Below are 7,578 nucleotides of genomic sequence, written 5' to 3' on the forward strand. Positions count from 1 at the left end.
TACTTTTCAAGTAGTACTAACTTGCCTACACTCTGGCCCTTAAATAAGATTGTCTTAGTCTTGTCAATCGGAGAAGGTCAAACATTATATGGTTTCATTCATTTGGGAAATATAAAAAATAGTGAAAGGGAATAAAGGGGAAAGGAGAGAAAATGAGTGGGAAATATCAGTGAAGGGGACAGAACATGAGAGACACATAACTCTGGGAAACGAATAAACTAAGATGGGGGAAAGGGAGGTGGGCGGGGGGTTGGGGTGACTGGGTGATGGGCACTGATGGGGACACTTGGGATGAGCACTGGGTGTTACGCTATATGTTGGCAAATTGAACTCCAATAAAAAAATTAAATTTAAATTTAAAAAAAGACTGTCTTAGTCTCATTGAACAAAAGGCAAAACTAGAAAATCACCCGTATGGTATTAGAATGGTGGCCTTCTGGTACTAGACCTTTGTATATTCTTACTTGATTATAGTTCTATTTTTTGTACAATTTTTTTTAAACCTGAGATCAAGGAAAATCTGTTTCAACCATTCAAGATTTAAAGAATTTTCTCTTTCTTTGAAAGCATTTGCATTTGTACTTTCAGATTTTGAGAGTTTGTGATTCTTTTTTACCCCTCTTTCTCTCCAAGATTCCATGCCATATAATCTTGCTTTCCGAATTTTGTGAAATATGCTTTTTACAGTCTTGGCAATAAATATGACCATGTCCAATTTTTCTCTCCTTAACTATTAGAATTCTGTTTCTAACATCAGTCAGTTTTCCTGACTCCTATCACTGGATTTTGCCAACAATTCCTCCTTATTGCTTGGAATTAAATATAGAGCAGTGATTCCCCTACTTGTTATTTCTGTCTTCTTGGTGATTTTAACCCTCGGTGAGTATTTTTTTTTTTTTAGTCATCTAAAATGGACCAAATACTATCAATATCATTACATGTTTTTATTTTTAGAGGACATTGTGACATAAATATTTATATATTATTTCAGATGAAAAAAAATGGAGATTCAGAGAAATAAAGTAACTTAAGCAATATTTTACTTATTTGATCTTATGTACAATATATTATTCTAGAAGCTAGAAATATGTAGATGAAAAAGACACAAAGTCCTTGGGATTTTTTTAACATTGTAGGGAAGAGGCAATCTGGCCGAAGACAGTTTCGCCCAAACTGAACATACTGAGAGCAGAAGGTGGGTAGTCCAGAAAGTAATATTGGAATATATCAGAAGACTTCATGTTACCTGACAAAACAGATGTCTGCTATAAATTTGATGATTGGAATTAATAAGGAATACAAACTAAGGGCACACTGGAGTGAGGAACATAGAGTCTAGAATATCAGAAAGTTTTACCAGAGTAAGGACAAAATCAGGAATTTCTCAGACATTCAGCTTCCTACTATAAGAAGCTATATAGGTACAATTAGTTGTAGCAATGTGGTTTAGAGCATTAAGCCAGACAATTCTAGGATGGAAAAAAAATCTGAATTTAAATTCTGACCATGTCACCTACTAGCTGTATAGATTTGAAGGAGTTACTAATACTTAAGCTCTCAGACCTTGATTTGCTGCTTTTGTAAAATGAAAGAATGTTAACCTTATAAAACTTGTGAGGTCACATTAAGATATACTTTATGTAAAGCATAGTACCTGGTATAATAAAAGTTAAATATGTATCAGCAGTTTTCAAAGTATAGTCCATAGAAACAAAGAGTCCCCAAGATTGGGCAGCCCCGGTGGCACAGTGGTTTAGTGCCACCTGCAGCCCGGGGTGTGATCCTGAAGACCTGGGATCGAGTCCCACGTTGGGCTTCCTGCATGGAGCCTGCTTCTCCCTCTGCCTGTGTCTCTGCCTCTTTCTTGCTCTCTCTGAATAAATAAATAAATAAGCCTAAAAAAAAAGAGTCCCCAAGATCCATTTCAGAGGGTCCTTGAAGTTAAGTAATATATTTCTTAATAATACTTTATTTGCCTTTTTAATTATGGTGACATTTGCACCAACTCTGTAAAAGCAATGGTGGACTAAAACTTAGTATACTTCGGTACTACTGTTTTGATTCACACTAACACTGTGATTTTCTCTACCACATACTCTCAATGTTGGAGGGATGAAAGGCAGTTTCATGTAAAGGTTTCCTCAATCCTTGATGAAGCAATAAAAATTGAATTTTATCCAAGTTTGACCCTTCCATATACATCTTTTTAATATTATGTACAATGCAAATAAATACCAAAACATGATGGTTATCTCAATGAAAAGCACTTATGTGTGACTCTGAGTATCCAAAACTGCTTTTTTCATAAAACACCATTATTACCTAAAAGAATGATGGGCATCAATAGTAAAACAATTCAATTAAAAAATGGGTTAAGTACCCAGAATAGGCATTTTTCCAAAGAAAACATTCAAATGGTTCACAGTTAAATGAAACAGCACTCAACGTTACTAATCACCAGGGAATGCAAATCAAAACCACAGCAGACATGATGTCAACAACAATATACAACAAAAACTCTCAATAAAACAAGTACAGAGAGAATATACCACAACTTGGTGAAGGCCACAGATAACAAGTTCACAGTTAACATCATATTCAATGGTGAAAAGCTGCAAGCTCGTCCTCTAAGATTAGGAACAAGACAAGGATGCCACTTTTACTCAACATAGTATTGGAAGTCCTAGCCAGAGGAATTAGGCAAAAATAAGAAACAAATAAGAAAAAAAAAAACATAAAAGGCACCCAAATTGAAAGGAAGGTATTAGCAGAGAACATGATATAGAAAATCCTAAGTATTACACAAAAAACTTACAACTAATAAATAAATTTAGAAAAGTTCCAGGATACAAAATCAATACACAAAAAATCTATTGGTTTCTCTACACTAATAACAGACTTTAAGAGAAATTAAGAAAACAATCCCAAATATATAAAAAACAGTAAAATATCTAGAAATAAATTTAACCAAGGAGGTGAATGGTCTGTACACTGAAAACTGAAAGACACTGATTTAAAAAAATTGAATACCAGACAAATAAGTAAAAGGAGATTCCATGCTGGTAGATTGGAAGAATATCATTAAAATGTCTGTACTACCCAAAGCAATCTATAAATTCAATGCAATCCCTATCAAAATCCCAATGACATTTTACACAGAAATAAGACAAACAATCCCAAAATCTATATGAATCCAAAAAGACCCCAATTAATCAAAGCCATCTTGAGAAAGAACAATACAGCTGGAAGCATCATGCTCCCTGATTTCAAACTATATTACAAAGCTAATCAATACAATATGGTATTGGCATAAAAACAAACACTTGGATCAATGGAACAGAACAGAGAGCCCAGAAATAAATTCACACATATATGACCAATTAGTTTATAACAATGGAGTCAAGAATATTGTCTCTTCAATAAATGGTGCTGGGAAAATGGAAAGCCACATGCAAAAGAATGAAATGGGACTACTACCCTACACCATATGTAAAAATCAACTCAAAATGGATTTAAAATGGGAACATAAGATCAAAAAATTCCTAGAAGTTAATGGGTGGTAAGCTCCTTGACATTGCTCTTGGTGATGATTTTTTGGATAGGATAACAGAAGCAAAAGCAAGAAAAGTAAAAATAAACAAGTAGGACCTACATCAAACTAAAAAACTTCTGCACAGCAAAGGAAATCATCAACAAAATGAAAAGGCAACCTAATAAAGAGAAAAATAATTGCAAATGATTTATCTGATAAGAGGCTAAGATCTTAAATATAGATCTTAAATATAGATTTTAAATATAAAGAACCCCTATAACTCAATAGCAAAAACTAAAGCTCCAATTTAAAAACGAGAACTCTGTATTTTTCAATTTTTTTTTACAAGAACATGTTATTGGATTTCTGCAGCCAGAACTTGTTTTTCTTCCTTCCTTTTAGAGATCTAATGGTAGAAGAGAAAACTAGAAAGACAACCAAAATTACTAAGATTTTGGGAATTCTGTTGCATGAGGATTGAATCAAATTAATTGACATCCCACATTTTATGTGGCAAGGGTTAAGTGAAATGTCAGTAATACTAGTTGCAGTATATCAAATGACTACTAATTGCCAGACACAAAATAAAGGTAAGTAAATGGTGTAATTGAGATTCCAAAAATAAATACATAAAATTAAAATAAAAACCGGCAAAAGATCTTAATAGACATTTTTGCAAAGAAGACGTTGGACAGCCAGTAGTTACAGGGAAGGTGATATTCATATAATTAATCATTAGGGAAATGCAAGTCAAAATCACAATATCACCTTACACCTATTAGAATACATACAACGCACACATGTGCACAACACCCACACATGAATATTATTCAGCCATAAGAATGAAATGTTACCTGTGACAACATGGGTAGATCTTGAGGTCATTGTGCTAAGTGAAGTGAGTCAGAGAAAGACATGTTGTATTTTCTCTCTTACATACAGAATCTTAGTGGAGGTGGGGGGCTCATATATATTGAGAACAGATGGGTAATTGCAAGAGACACAGGGGGGTGAGGGTCAGTTTAATAGAACAGCTATCATCAAAAAGACAATAGAAAAGGTTTGCAAGGACATAGAGAAAAGGGAACCCTGTGCACTGTTGGTGAGAACATCAATTGGTGCAGTCACTCTGAAAAACAATACAGAAGTTCCTCAAAAAAATTAAAACTAGATGGAATGGAAAGACCAAACACAGGAGTTAGAAGAGTAAGAGGCAGAAAATCAGTAAAATCAAGCATATTTACAACAATCAGTCAAAGGATTCACAAACGTAAAGGATGTGAAATATGACACCATATACCTAAAACATGGGGGAGGAGGGAAGGAAAAATGTAGTGCTTTTGTATATCAATGTAAATATACAGAAAGATATATAGAAATATATATATATAAATGTACATACATATAATTTTGAGACAGTGGGGGGGTGGTGAGGGCAGAAGGGCAGAGGGAGAGAAGAATCTTAAGCAGGCTCCACACCAAGCATGGAGCCTGACACAGGGCTCAATCTCATGACCCTGAGATCATGACCAGAGCCAAAATCAAGAATCTGATGCCTAACCAGTGAGCCACTCAGGTGTCCTTATACTAAACATTTTTTTTGTTTTCATTTAAATTCTAGTTAGTTAACACATATAGTAATAATTGGTTTCAGGTATAAAATTGGTAATTCATGGGCAACCCAGGTGGCTCAGCGGTTTAGCGCTGCCTTCAGTCCAGGTCGTGATCCTGGAGACCTGGGATCAAGTCTCGTGTCGGGCTTCCTGCATGAAGCCTGCTTCTCCTTCTGCCTGTGTCTCTGCCTCTCTCTCTCTGTGTCTCTTATGAATAAATAAATAAAATCTTTTTAAAAAATTGGTGATTCATCACTTACATATAATACCCAGTATGTATCACAAGTGCCCTCCTTAACACCCATCACCAATATAGCCCATCCCCTCACTACCTCCCGCCAAGTAACCCTCAGTTTATTCTTTATAGTTAAGAGCCTCTTATGGTTTGCTTCTCCCTCTCTTTTTTCCCCCTTCCCCTATGTTCATCTGTTTTGTTTCTTAAATTCCACATGAGTGAAATCATATGGTATTTGTCTTTCTCTGAGTTATTTTGCTTAGCATAATACACTCTAGCTCCATCCACGTCATTGCAAAAAGCAAGATTTCATTCTTTTTTGATAGTTGAGTAATATTCCATTCTATATATACCACATCTTCTTTATTCATTCATCAGCCAATGGATATTTGGACTCTTTCCATAATTTAGCTATTGTTGATAATGCTGCTATAAACATGAGCCCATTTGAATTAGTATTTTTGTTTCCTTTGAGTAAATACCCAGTAGTGCAACTGCTGGGTTGTAGGGTAGTTCTATGCTTAACTTTCTGAGGAACCTCCATACTCTTCCAGAGTGGCCACACCAGTTTGCATTCCCACCAACAGTGTAGGACGGTTCCTCTTTATATCCTCACCAATATCTGTTGTTTCCTGTGTTAATTTTAGCTATTCTAACAGGTGTGTGGTGGCATCTCATTGTGGTTTTGATTTGTATTTCCCTGACAATGAGTGATGTTGAGCATCTTTTCAAGTGTCTGTCAGCCATCTGGATGTCTTCTCTAGAAAAATATCTAATCATGTCTTCTGTCCATTTCTTAACTGGATTATTTGTTTTTGAGGAGTTGACTTTGATACATTTTTATAAATTTTGGATACTAACCCTGTATCAGATATGTCATTTGCATATATCTTCTCTCATTCCACTGGTTGCCTTTTAGTTTTGTTGATTGTTTTCTTTGCTGTGCAGAAGCTTTTTATCTTGATAAAGTCCCAATCGTTCATTTTTGCTTTTGTTTCTCTTGCCTCTGGAGACATGACTAGTAAGAAGTTGCTCCAGCCGAGGTCAAAGAGGTTGCTGCCTGTGTTCTCTAGGATTTTGATGGTTTCCTGTCTCACATTTTAGGGCTTTCGTCTATTTTGAATTTATAGTATGATATAATGAAGTGATCCAGTTTCATTTTCTGCATGTTGCTATCTAGTTTTCTCAACACCATTTGTTGAAGAGACTATCTTTTTTTCTATTTCTATATTCTTTCCTGTTTTGTCAAAGATTAGTTTATCAGACATTTGTGGGTCATTTCTGGGTTTTCTTTTCTGTTTCATTGATCGATGTGTACTTTTTATACCAGTACCATACTGTCTTGATGATTACCATTTTGTAATACAGCTTGAAGTCTGGAATTGTGATACCTCCAGCTTTGCTTTTCTTTTTCAGGATTGCGTTGGCTATTCTTGGTCCTTTGTGCTTCCACACAAATTTTAAGATGGTTTGTTCTAGCTCTGTGAAAAATACTGGTGGTATTTTGATAGGGATTGCTTTAAATGTGTACAAAGCTTTGGATACTATAGACATTTTAACAATATTTCTTCTTCCAACCCATAAGCATGGTATGTTTTTCCTTTTCTTTGTGTCTTCTTCAATTTCCTTCATAAGTGTTCTATAGCTTTCAGAACATAGATCTTTTACCTCTTCAGTTAGTCTTATTCCTAGGTATCTTGTGGCTTTCGATGCAACTGTAAATGGGAACAATTCCTTGATTTCTCATTCTGCTGCTTCATTATTGGTTGTATAGAAATACAATGGATTTCTTTACAATGATTTTATCTCCTGAAACTTTGCTAAATTCGTGTTTAAGTTCCAGTAACCTTTTGGTGGAGTCTTTCAGGTTTTCTACATAGACTGTCATGTCATCTGCAAATAGTGAAGTTTGACTTCATCCTTGACAATTTGGATGCCTTTTATTTCTGTTGTCTGATTGTTGATGCTAAAACTTCCAGTACATTAAACAGTAATGGTAAGAGTGGCCATCCCTAACTTATTCCTGACCATAGAGGAAAAGTTCTGTTTCTCTCCATTGAGGATAATATTAGCTGTGGATCTTCTGGATATGGCCTTTATGATATTGAGGTATGTTCCCTTTATCCATACTTTGTTGAAGGTTTTTATCAAGAATGAATGCTATATTCTGTCAAATGCTTTTTCTGCATTCCTATTAA

The sequence above is a fragment of the Nyctereutes procyonoides genome, unplaced genomic scaffold, assembly GCF_905146905.1.
Source record: "Nyctereutes procyonoides isolate TBG_1078 unplaced genomic scaffold, NYPRO_anot_genome, whole genome shotgun sequence".
Classification (NCBI taxonomy): domain Eukaryota; kingdom Metazoa; phylum Chordata; class Mammalia; order Carnivora; family Canidae; genus Nyctereutes; species Nyctereutes procyonoides.